The 12,655-nt window shown below is 45.7% G+C and overlaps 1 protein-coding gene across 6 annotated transcripts in view; it reads left to right on the forward strand.

Annotated features, from left to right (window-relative positions):
* Positions 1-12,655, forward strand: part of kri (uracil phosphoribosyltransferase krishah) — a 145,524-nt gene that overhangs the window by 17,376 nt on the left and 115,493 nt on the right. For 2 of the 6 annotated variants that reach the window (XM_070097774.1, XM_070097775.1), the window contains exon 2: positions 6,354-6,528. The exons of the other annotated variants lie outside the window; for them this stretch is intronic. The gene's annotated coding sequence lies outside the window, so the exon portion shown is untranslated. The remainder of the gene's footprint in view (positions 1-6,353; positions 6,529-12,655) is intronic. 6 annotated transcript variants of the gene reach the window in all.

Consider the following 12,655-nt stretch of genomic DNA (forward strand, 5'->3'; position numbering starts at 1 on the left):
ACACACAGTGTAACTCCTCCTGTGGCCACTGGCAGCCACCTTGGAGAAAATAGGAAGTTGCGCAACAGAGAAAGCAGGAGCTTTTGCGCAGCACCTCCACACAGCCCTAGAGCGACGAGGACAATGTAAGTTCCTCTTTACATTCCTTTAACACCCTTGCAAACAGTTCATCAGGACCTGGGGATTTGTTAGGTTTTAGTTTCTCTATTTGTCTGAGGACCATGCCACTAGTTACTGCAATCGTGCATAGTTTATCATCATCCTGTTCTACATAATCTATTATTTCAGGAATATCGCTAGTATTTTCCTGGGTGAAAACCGAGAAGTAGGTATTGAGAATTTCACACACATCCTTATCACTGTCAGTGATCTGACCAGAGTTACTCTTAAGTGGGCCAATCTTGTCCCTAATCTTACTTCTGTATACCTGAAAGAACCCTTTTGGGTTAGTCTTTGAATCCCTTGCGACCTTAACCTCATAATCCCTTTTTGCTTTTCTTATTCCTTTCTTTATTTCTCTTTAATTGAATATATTGATTTTTTAACTGCCCATGGTCTCCCATACATCTTTGAATTCAGAAACACTTGAAGCCATTTCAGAATATATTGCAGAGACTAAACCTTCAATGGACACTGATTCACCTCCTGTTCCTTCTCTTCCCTCTCCTCCATCTTCAGAACCCCATTCTTTGCAATGCTCCGTTCCTTTGCTGCTTGAACGTCTTCCAATGCCACCACACGTTGACTTTTCTAACCCCTCTAGTCCGTAGGTGCCCTTCCCTATGGATTCCTGGTATTTTCTTCATTGCCAATCATGGCCTATTTACAGTGGAATATCCGCGGCCTCAGGGGTAATTGGGGTGAACTTCAGATGTTGCTTTCCAGGTTTTCCCCTGTTGGTGCTTGCTTACAAGAACCAAAATTACACTCAGCTGTTTTCCAACCTTTCTCAGGCTATAATTTATTGTATTCTTCGGATCCTTTCTCAGATGGGACCTTTAATGAAAGTGCCCGTCTTCTACGCAATGATATTCCGTACTGTCGACTATTTGTCCATACCTCGCTGCATTACACTGCAGCCCGTATCCACTTGAATAAGTGGTTTACAATATGTTCTTTTTATCTCTCTCCTTCTCGAGCATTTTCTATCCCAGACTTTGCCTTTCTTGTTTCACCCTTACCACCACCACTTCTGTTACTTGGTGATTTTAACGCCCACCATTTCCTCGGGGGGAGGGGGGTCTCATTGTGACGCACGTGGCATCCAGTTGGAGGCTTTTCTTGCCTCTCACCCCCTCCGTGATTTAAATATGCGTACTCCCACCCATTTTGATCCTCGTACTCATACTCTCTCTTGCATCAATCTATCAGTCTGCTCTTCCTCCACTGCACTAGACTTCACCTGGTCTGTTCTACCGGACTTACATGACAGCGATCATTTTCCAATCATTCTTACTTCTCCTTCATATTCACCACCTTTCCGTAGCCCTCGCTGGCAATTTGATCGGGCAAATTGGGACCTTTACTCGCAGCTCACTGCTTTTAGTGAGGTTCCTTCTTCATCCTCCATTGATGAGCTCCTACACCTCTTCTCGACGTCAGTTTATACCGCAGCTTCTCGTTCTATACCCCAAACCTCAGGCAGGCATTCTCAGAAGTGCGTGCCTTGGTGGTCTCCTGCTTGTGCTCATGCAGTACGTTTGAAGGTACCGATACAATAGAACCACTGAGAGACTTCTTGATTTTAAGCAGAAGCGTGCGATCGCTCGCCGTGTCATCCGTGATGCTAAACGCACTTGCTGGCGAGACTGTTTCCACCATCACCTCTGCTTCCTCTGAGTGCAGTCTGGAAAAAAGTGAGGAAATTGAGTGTTAAATACTCTCCTGACCCGGCTCCTGTTCTACGGGTCGCCGGTATTGATGTAGCAAACCCTCTTGACGTTGCCATTGAAATTGGCACTCATCTGGTCCGTATTTCCTGGGGGCTCCATCTATGCCCCTCGTTTCTTTCCTTGAAGTCTGCCAGAGAGTTAGTACCCTTGGACTTTTCTTCTCTCCGAGAAGAACAGTATAATGTGCCTTTTACACTTCAGGAACTGGAGGCAACAATATCAGCTTGCCGATCATCGGCAGCTGGGCCTGACGACATTCATATTCGTATGTTACAACATTTACATCAGTCAGCCCTTGTAGTCCTCTTACACCTCTTCAATCTTATTTGGGCACAAGGAGTTCTTCCCCAGCTGTGGAAATCTGCCATTGATCTCCCTTTCCGCAAGCCGGGTACTACAGGACATGATGCCTCCCACTATCGTCCCATCGCTCTTACTAGTGCAGTTTGCAAAGTGATGGAACGTCTGGTAAATCGACGTTTAATGTGGTATTTAGAGACACACAACAGTCTCTCCGCTAGTCAATATGGTTTTCGTAAGGGCCGTTCTACCATAGACCCCCTACTACGCTTGGATACGTATGTTCGTAATGCCTTTGCGAATAATCACTCAGTTATTGCATATTTTTTGACCTTGAGAAGGCATATGACACAACTTGGAGATATAATATTTTGGCCCAAGCCCACTCCTTAGGCCTCCGAGGCAATTTACCATCCTTCCTTAAGAACTTTTTAACTGACAGACACTTCCGTGTTCAAGTCAATAATGTGCTTTCCCCGGACTTCGTCCAAGCTGAAGGTGTCCCTCAGGGATGTGTTCTGAACACAACACTTTTTTTTCTCCTTGCTATAAATGATTTGGCCTCTGTTCTTCCACTCAATATTTGGTCATCACTCTATGTTGATGACTTCACTATTGCTTGTGCAGGCGCTGACTGTCATCTCATTGCAGTTTCTCTCCAGCATGCGGTCGACCGTGTTTCCACTTGGGCCACCACGCATGGGTTTAAATTTTCCAGTACCAAAACTCACCAAATTACTTTCACTAGATGCTCTGTCATCTCCGATCATCCTTTTGTATCTCTATGGCTCCCGTATCCCCGAACGTGATAGTCAGATTTCTAGGCCTTATCTTCGACCGTAGGTTATCCTGGAAACCTCACATTACCTCTCTGAAGGCAACTTGTCACAACCGGCTAAACCTTCTTAAAACCCTTGCTCATCTTTCCTGGGGAGCTGATTGTCGAACTCTGCTTCGCCTACATTCAGCCCTCGTTTTATCGAAACTTGATTATGGTGACCAGATTTATTCAGCGGCCTCTCCTGCTACTCTCTCTAGCCTTAATCCTATCCATCACCAAGGATTACGTTTATGCCTTGGTGCTTTTCGCTCTTCCCCTGTTGAGAGCCTCTATGCAGAAGCGAATGTTCCATCCTTGTCTGATCGCTGTGATGCCCATTGCCTTCGCTACTATGTACTCTCTCACGATCTCCACAATCCTTCCGTTTATAGAATAGTCACCGATATTAGTAGACATTATTTGTTCGCCGCCCCTGTTTGCTCCGTCCCTTTTCTCTTCGCCTACATTCACTCTTGTCTTCCCTTCAGTTACCACCTTTATATGTTCATGTAGCATCTCACTTTTCCCTACTTCCCTGGGAAGTTCCAGCTGTTCGGGTCTGTTCTTTCTCACTCCTTGCTCGAAAGCTCAACTGCCTACAGTGGCTTCCCGCTCTCTTTTTCTTGATCACTTCCACTCTCATTCTCATGCCATTGCTGTGTACACAGATGGCTCTAAGTCTTCAGACGGCGTCGGATTCGCAGCAGTGTTTCCGGACAGCGTCGTGCGGGGGCATTTATTATCTTCGGCTAGCATTTTTACTGCTGAATTGTATGCCATTCTTGCAGCACTTATTTGTATCGCATCTATGCCTGTGTCATCATTTGTGGTAGTCTCAGACTCCCTTAGTGCTCTACAGGCTATACGAAAATTTGATGCATCTCGCCCCCTAGTTCTCCGTATCCAACTCTGGCTATGCCGTATCTCTACCAAACATAAGGATATTGTTTTTTGTTGGGTTCCTGGTCATGTCGACGTACAGGGCAATGAACAGGCAGACACTGCTGCGCGGTCAGCAGTACATGACCTACCAATTTCCTATAGAGGTGTTCCATTTCTGGACTATTTTGCTGCAATAGCTACCCACCTTCACACCCGTTGGCAACAACGTTGGTCAACTCTGCTCGGTAACAAACTTCATTCTATTAAACCGAGCATAGGTTACTGGCCGTCTTCTTGTCATCAGTGCCGAGGTTGGGAGACCACTCTCTCCCGCCTTCGCATTGGCCACACTCGTCTTACTCATGGGTATCTCATGGAGAGGCACCCTGTTCCTCTCTGTGAGCAGTGTCAAGTTCCAGTATCAATTAGCCACATTCTGTTAGACTGCCCTCTCTATCAACGAGCACGCAGAATTTACCTCCAACGTCGTCTTCCTTCTACTACTCTCTTTACCTTCCCTTCTTGCTGATGGTCCATCCTTTAATCCTGACTCTCATTGACTTCTTAACAACGACTGATTTACACCACAAACTCTGATGATGATACCTTTCGCACTCCCCTCAGCCCTTTCTAGCTCAGTCTCTTGCTGCCCTTTACCCTTTCACCATCCACTGCCCCACTGTTATTCGTAACCTATTCTTCATCTATCTCTCTTTTGCCACCTGATACCCTCGCTTCCTCCCTGCCCTGCAGCGCTGTATAGCCCTTGTGGCTTAGCGCTTCTTTTTGATTATAATAATCCATTCTACTGAATGTACAACAATGCAAGCAATCATATGACCTGTCTTTGTAATACTCATTTGTGCTTTATTGTTATCTGTTTACAATAATGTTTTGTCACTGATTACATCATTGCTTAGTTAATCTTAAGTTAATTTTAAGCCAGCCCGTAATGCTATGCATACAAGTGGCTTTGGCATGCTGCTCTTACCTGTATTTTTTAGTACCTCTGTATGTATGCTCAAATTACTAAATAAATAAACATATCCCTGAGGTATCCCAGTAATAACTGCTGTTTTTAACTCTAATACTGCAGCCTGATTGTTTCCCACAAACACCCATACCTCTATAATCTATCAGTTTAAATTCCTAGACAAGTCATCAATTACCCTCTCAATTGAATTGGCTAATGCAACCACTCCCTCCCCAGAGAGATGAACCCCATAAGCGAAGTGAAAACCGCATGAGAGGTGCTGGTGGCCTGAGTATGAGAATAACTGTGGTCAAGTTGTGGAGTTTGTCGAGCAACAGGGTTTAAGTCAATTGAAATTCCTTTATCCCTGTATGAGTGTGATATTGTCCTTGGTGTACCCTAAAGTTGAGAATAATCAGCGAGATGGATTTTTCCCAGCCCAACTCGCTGCTTTGGTCTGCCATCTATCCGGGCAGGCCTGGTACAAAAAAAAAAGTTTATCCGAGGTATATTTTTACTGATGAGTGATCAGAGACAACCGCTGTAAGGAAACATGCCCCCCAATGTTTCCACCCTTGCGTGCAGCCAGCAGTAACAGCCTGGTTGATCAGGCTCTAATCCACCATGAGGCCTGGTCACAGACCGGGCCGCGGGGGCGCTGACCCCCGGAACTCTCTCCAGGTAAACTACAACAGTCGTTGGAAGGTTCAGTAATAGTAAATATTAAGTTCATTCTACACCATGGAAGTCATCACAGTTCCAAGGAAGCTCTCAGCTGTCCGAACTCTAGCCAACCTCTTGTTCTCTGGAACACTGTACACAACCAAGGAATTAGTGAGCAGACTCCGGGACAGCAGCTGTAAACTTTCACCGTATTCTCACTACTGTCAGTGTTCATCTGAAGAATATCCCAGACTCGAGGTTCTGTTCCAACAATCACTGGAATGCCAAACCTGACCAGAGGTTATTAGTATAAAATTTAATCTACACGGACACCCTCACTCAGATATACCTTTAACTTTGATGAGCTAAGAGAGTTTTTATACTCCCAGAACCCAGCCTTGGGCCAGGCTTGTATGATGCTTGCCTGGTCAATCAGGTTGTTGCTGTTGGTGGCCTGCTGACCCAAATTTCCATCAGTCTTTTTATCTGGCACCCAGTGAAGATACTTGTTCAGTTTCCTCTTGAAGACTTTTACATTTATCCCGGCATTATTCCTGATGTCTTTTGGTAATATGTTGAATAGTCTGGGGCTACTGACGTCGATATAGCTCCTTTATTGTACCCACGGCTTCCCTACTTTTCACCGACTATATCTTGCACTTTCATATCTCTCCATTATATTCTTATGACGGTGTGCAGATTTGGGACAGGGTCCTCAAGTACTTTCCAGGTATATATTATCATGCATCTCTGTTCCATTGAGCACATATTTACGACTTTAAGGCATTCCCAGTAATTTAAATGCTTTATTGGTTCTATGCAGGTCCAGCTATGATATATCTCCTGCCGTGAACACTGAGTAATATTCTAAATGAGAGAGCACAAGCGATTTGAAAAGTGTCACCATTGGCACTTTCCCTTCTTTTGAAAGTGCTCATTATACACCCCGTCATCTTCCTGGCTGTCGTGACATTGGTCTTGTGTTCTTTGAAAGAAAGGTAAGCTGGCATAATTACCCTCGGGTCTTTCATGTGTTCATTTCGTTCTATCTGATGATTCTCTTGAGTTTTGTATACAGTGTCCCTTTTGAGTTCATTCTTTCCACATCTAAGCAGCTGAAGCTTATCACCATTGAATGTCATGTTCTCCACTGCCCATTGGAAAACCCTGCTTATGTCTTCCCGCAATTTTTCAGTCTTTCCCAGGGTGACTTTCATGCTTATTTTAGTGTCATGTGCAAATAATACAAAACTGTGATGGGTGTTTATATTTACGTCTTCTGTGAGGATAAAAACAGCAGAGGTGCCAGGACAATGCCTTGAGGTACTGAGCTTTTTACCTCGCTGATGATGGATTTCGCTTTATTTACTACTACTTGCATTCTGTGTATTAGAAACCTGAAAATCCATCTACCTATCTTCCCCATTATGCCTATGGCACTTTTTTTTTTTATGTGCAATAGCCCCATGATCGTATTTGTCAAACGCGTTTGCAAAGATGTGTATATTATATCTGCGTTTTGGTTTTCTTTCCACGCTTCCGTAATCTTGTCATAGTTGTTTAGCATAAGAAAGATAAAGGAATTTTCAGCTGGCATAAACTTCTCCGCATAATTCCATGACCTAACCTTCATAGTCATTCACATTCTCGGATCACTCTCCTTTCCTTTGGTCCTCGCTCCGACTATATATTTCCCATCTACTCTGAACTTGAAAAAAAGTTTGATTGCCAATCGAAACACTGTTTTAAGTGTTTGTTCTGCCTTCCTGCCTGTGTTGTGCATTCCACTTCTCAAACCCATAGACTAAATAAACTCGTACATATCAGTGGCACTCATACACGTGTCTTTAGTTTTCCTATATACGTAGCATTTTGTCTTGGTCTCCTAGTCTCCAACAGCCTGTCTCTGCAGACCCTGTCAATGTCTCTCAGGGTTTAATGTCGTAATCGTGTCGTCCCTTTTCCCCCTCGCCATTAGGGTTCTCAATCGATTTTTAGTGATTTATCATCCCTCAGCCCTGGAACGCCACTTATCTCGTTCATCTCAACTCTGTCATAAGTCGTGCTGCATACCTTTGGAACTAATGTAGATTTATCACATGCTTGATCATGGGGAAAGGAAATTATGCTGGGGGCCGAGCATTCTTATGATAGGCCTCATACATTTAAGATTACTGAATGCTGTTTTGAAATTTTCCAATTTCTCGTATTAATATTATCCAGTTTATATGCACTTCTGGTGTTATGTTTGTGGTGCTAACAGCTAGATAATTTTTGCTATTCAGAAACAGTGAGTACCCAGTACATAATCTCGTGGTACCCCAATCATTACTTGTTGCTTCTGAAATTTCCTCCGTCACTGTTGTTCTGTTTTCTGTTTGTCAATGATTATTGATCCGTTTAAGCACTTTTTCCTATATCATTGCCTGATTTTCTAGCTTGTGGATTAATCTGATAATATAGGGTGTCAAAAAAAAAAACCTTAGCATACCAGTAAATAGCTCTCTTCTCTGGTGTTAGAGCTTTATTTCCGTAAATGTCATAGCTCTAGAAAATTTGTTATGCAAGATTTCTTGGCCTTGAATTTAGGCTGTTTTTTTTTCTGAAATTCTCTACTACTTTTGTACTCTCCTGTAGAACATTTGATAATCAGATGTCAGTCTTTTTCGAACGATGGATTTTTCTCCATATATCCTGCAACTGCTCCATCCATGGCGTGTTGATTATTGCTATGGGACCGCTCTAAATGTCTGCACACGTTTTAAGTACTCGGGTGACGTAAGTGCGAGAAGTTTGTAGAAAAAACTGTTACTAATATGTTGGCTAATATAAAGTAGCACTTTGATCATTAATTATATTTTCAATAATAACAATTATAATAGTTATCACAACACTAATTTCAAGTACATTAGTTAAGAGGTGTTGGGGAAGTGTGTAGAGGTAGTAAGGGGTGGCTGGAGGTAGTGAGGGGTGGCTGGAGGTAGTGAGGGGTGGCTGGAGGTAGTGAGGGGTGGCTGGAGGTGGTGCGGGGTGGCTGGAGGTGGTGTGGGGTGGCTGGAGGTGGTGTGGGGTGGCTGGAGGTGGTGCGGGGTGGCTGGAGGTGGTGCGGGGTGGCTGGAGGTGGTGGAGGTAGTGAGGGGTAGCTGTTGGTGGTGGAGGTAGTGAGGGGTAGCTGTTGGTGGTAGAGGTAGTGAGGGGTAACTGGTGGTGGTGGAGGTAGTGAGGGGTAGCTGGTGGTGGTGGAGGTAGTGAGGGGTAGCTGGTGGTGGTGGAGGTAGTGAGGGGTAGCTGGTGGTGGTGGAGGTAGTGAGGGGTAGCTGGTGGTGGTGGAGGTAGTGAGGGGTAGCTGGTGGTGGTGGAGGTAGTGAGGGGTAGCTGGTGGTGGTGGAGGTAGTGAGGGGTAGCTGGTGGTGGTGGAGGTAGTGAGGGGTAGCTGGTGGTGGTGGAGGTAGTGAGGGGTAGCTGGTGGTGGTGGAGGTAGTGAGGGGTAGCTGGTGGTGTTGGAGGTAGTGAGGGGTAGCTGGTGGTGGTGGAGGTAGTGAGGGGTAAGTGGTAGCTGTGGTGGAGGTAGTGAGGGGTGGTGGTGGTGGAGGTAGTGAGGGGTGTGTGGTGGAGGTAGTGAGGGGTAAGTGGTGGTGGTGGAGGTAGTGAGGGGTAAGTGGTGGAGGTAGTGAGGGGTAAGTGGTGGAGGTAGTGAGGGGTAAGTGGTGGTGGTGGTGGAGGTAGTGAGGGGTAAGTGGTGGTGGTGGAGGTAGTGAGGGGTAAGTGGTGGTGGTGGAGGTAGTGAGGGGTAAGTGGTGGAGGTAGTGAGGGGTAAGTGGTGGTGGTGGAGGTAGTGAGGGGTAGCTGGTGGTGGTGGAGGTAGTGAGGGGTAGCTGGTGGTGGTGGAGGTAGTGAGGGGTAGCTGGTGGTGGTGGAGGTAGTGAGGGGTAGCTGGTGGTGGTGGAGGTAGTGAGGGGTAGCTGGTGGTGGTGGAGGTAGTGAGGGGTAGCTGGTGGTGGTGGAGGTAGTGAGGGGTAGCTGGTGGTGGTGGAGGTAGTGAGGGATAGCTGGTGGTGGTGGAGGTAGTGAGGGGTAGCTGGTGGTGGTGGAGGTAGTGAGGGGTAAGTGGTGGTGGTGGAGGTAGTGAGGGGTAAGTGGTGGTGGTGGAGGTAGTGAGGGGTAAGTGGTGGTGGTGGAGGTAGTGAGGGGTAAGTGGTGGAGGTAGTGAGGGGTAAGTGGTGGAGGTAGTGAGGGGTAAGTGGTGGTGGTGGTGGAGGTAGTGAGGGGTAAGTGGTGGTGGTGGAGGTAGTGAGGGGTAAGTGGTGGTGGTGGAGGTAGTGAGGGGTAAGTGGTGGAGGTAGTGAGGGGTAAGTGGTGGAGGTAGTGAGGGGTAAGTGGTGGAGGTAGTGAGGGGTAAGTGGTGGAGGTAGTGAGGGGTAAGTGGTGGAGGTAGTGAGGGGTAAGTGGTGGAGGTAGTGAGGGGTAAGTGGTGGTGGTGGAGGTAGTGAGGGGTAAGTGGTGGTGGTGGAGGTAGTGAGGGGTAAGTGGTGGTGGTGGAGGTAGTGAGGGGTAAGTGGTGGTGGTGGAGGTAGTGAGGGGTAAGTGGTGGTGGTGGAGGTAGTGAGGGGTAACTGCTGGTTACGTAGTTCCATCCTAACATTGAGTGCCTCGTGTATGTATTTACTAAAACGTTAATTAGCTTGTAAGATAGTGGTTAACGGTGTAAATATGCAGTTTTATTTTAAACCCTCAGATAATTATAGTTTATCTTAAACCCTTCATGTGATAAATTATTTATTTAAACCCTAGATAATGTGATCAAATATGCCAAATAGTTTATCTTAAATATGCCGACTAGTTTATCTATATCCCAGATTTGTGGAATGGTTTATCTAACACCCAGATAGTATAAATAGTTTATCTTCAAATAGTAGATGTGATGAATGGTTTATTTTAAAAGCGTGTGATTAATGGTTTATCTTAAACCCGAGAAATGTTAAATAATTTTTAACTTCATTCCATGTTTTAAAATTAATAAGGCTAAAAATAATTGTTTGAATGTAGATTTAAGATATTTTTAATATGTCAATTCTTTCACAGCGCTTTCTAATGTGTATGTCAAATATCAGTTTTCTCTGTGGTTTATTCTTTGAAACAAAATGTTTTATGGACTTGTTAGACTTGTTTAAAAATAAATATAAAATTGGGCACACCCTAGTGTACCATATTTACATAGCTAATAGGAAGAAAATCCAGCAATATTATCCTGTCATGTTTCATTTCGGGATTCGTAATTTGTCAATCTTGAGTCAGGAGACCTCAGTAGGCGAGCAGGATACGCAGCCCAAGTCTGGAGATCGAGGGGGGATACGCAGCCCGAGTCTGGAGATCGAGGGGGGAGACGCAGCCCGAGTCTGGAGATCGAGGGGGGAGATGCAGCCCGAGTCAGGCGATCAGGGAATATACACAGCCTTAGTCAGGCGATCGTTCGAGGAGGATACGTATGTCAAGTGTGCGTGTGTGTACTCGCCTAATTGTGGTTGCAAGGGTCGAGACTCGGCTCCTGGCCCCGCCTCTTCACTGACCGCTACTGGGTCCTCCCTCCCCCTGCTCTGTGAGCTTTATTATACTTCGTCTTGAAACTGTGTATGGTTCCTGCCTCCATTACATCACTTGCCAGACTATTCCACTTCCTAACAACTCTGTGGCTGAAGAAATATTTCTTAACATCCCTTTGACTCGTCTGAGTCTTCAGCTTCCAATTGTCACCCCTTGTTTCTGTGTCCCCTCTGGACCATCCTGTCTCTGTCCACCTTATCTATTCCATGCAGTATTTTGTATGTCGTTATCACGTCACCCCTGACCCTCCTGTCCTCCAGTGTCGTCATACCGATTTTCCTTAACCTTTCTTCGAGGACTTTCCCCTTAGCTCTGGAACCAGCTTTGTTGCAAACCTTTGCACTTTCTCTAATTTCTTGACGTGCTTGACCAGGTGTGGGTTCCAAACTGGTGCAGCGTACTCCGGTATGGGCCTGACATACAATGTATAGTCTTTTGAACGATTTCTTACTGAGGTATCGGAACGCTATTCTCAGGTTTGCCAGGTGCCCATACGCCGCAGCAGTTATCTGGTTAATATGCGCTTCTTGCGACGTGCTCGGTATTATACTCGCCCCTAGAAATTTCTCCTTGAGTGAGGTTTGCAGTCTTTGGCTTCCTAGCCTATACTCTGTCTGCCATCTTCTTTGCCCTTCCCTGATCTTCATGACTTTGCATTTGGCAGGGTTAAATTCTAGGAGCCAATTGCTGCACCACACGTCCAGCCTGTCCAGGTTTCTTTGTAGACCTGTCTGATCTGCATCTGATTTAATTCTCCTCATAACTTCACATCTGCAAACAGGGACACTTCTGAGTCTATCCCTTCCATCATGTCATTCACATATACCAAGAATAGCACTGGTCTCAGGACTGACCTCTGTGGGACCCCGCTGGTCACAGGCACCCACTGTGATACCTCATCATGTACCTTGACTCGCCGTTTTCTCCGTCAGGTATTCTCTGTTCCATTGCAGTGCCCTTCCTGTTATATGTGCCTGATCCTCTAGCTTCTGCACTAATCTCTTGAGGAACTGTGTCAAAGGCCTTCTTGCAGTCCCAGAAAATGCAATCAATCCACCCCTCTCTCTCGTGTCTTACTTCAGTTGCCTTGTCATAAAACTCCAGTAGGTTTGTGACACAGTATTTGCCTTCCATGAATCTGTGCTGGTTGTCGTTTATAACCTTGTTCCATTCCAGGTGCTCCACCACTCTCCACCTGATAATCTTCTCCATGACTTTGCATACTATACACGTCGGTGACACTGGCCTATAGTTTAGTGCTTCAGTTCTGTCACCTTTCTTAAAGATAGGGACTACACTTCACTCTTCCATACCTCAGGTAGCTGCCCAGTTTCAAGGGATGTGTTGAAGATTGTGGTTAGTGGCACACAGTGTCTCTGCTCCCTCTCTAAGGACCCATGGAGAGATGTCTGGTTCCACCGCCTTTGAGGTATCAAGGTCACTTAGGAGCTTCTTCACCTCCTCAGTTGTGTGTATTTCATCCAACACTTGTTGGTATATCTCTTGTTGGTGTACCCCTCTGTT

Source organism: Cherax quadricarinatus, chromosome 59, assembly GCF_038502225.1.
Source record: "Cherax quadricarinatus isolate ZL_2023a chromosome 59, ASM3850222v1, whole genome shotgun sequence".
In the NCBI taxonomy this organism is placed as follows: domain Eukaryota; kingdom Metazoa; phylum Arthropoda; class Malacostraca; order Decapoda; family Parastacidae; genus Cherax; species Cherax quadricarinatus.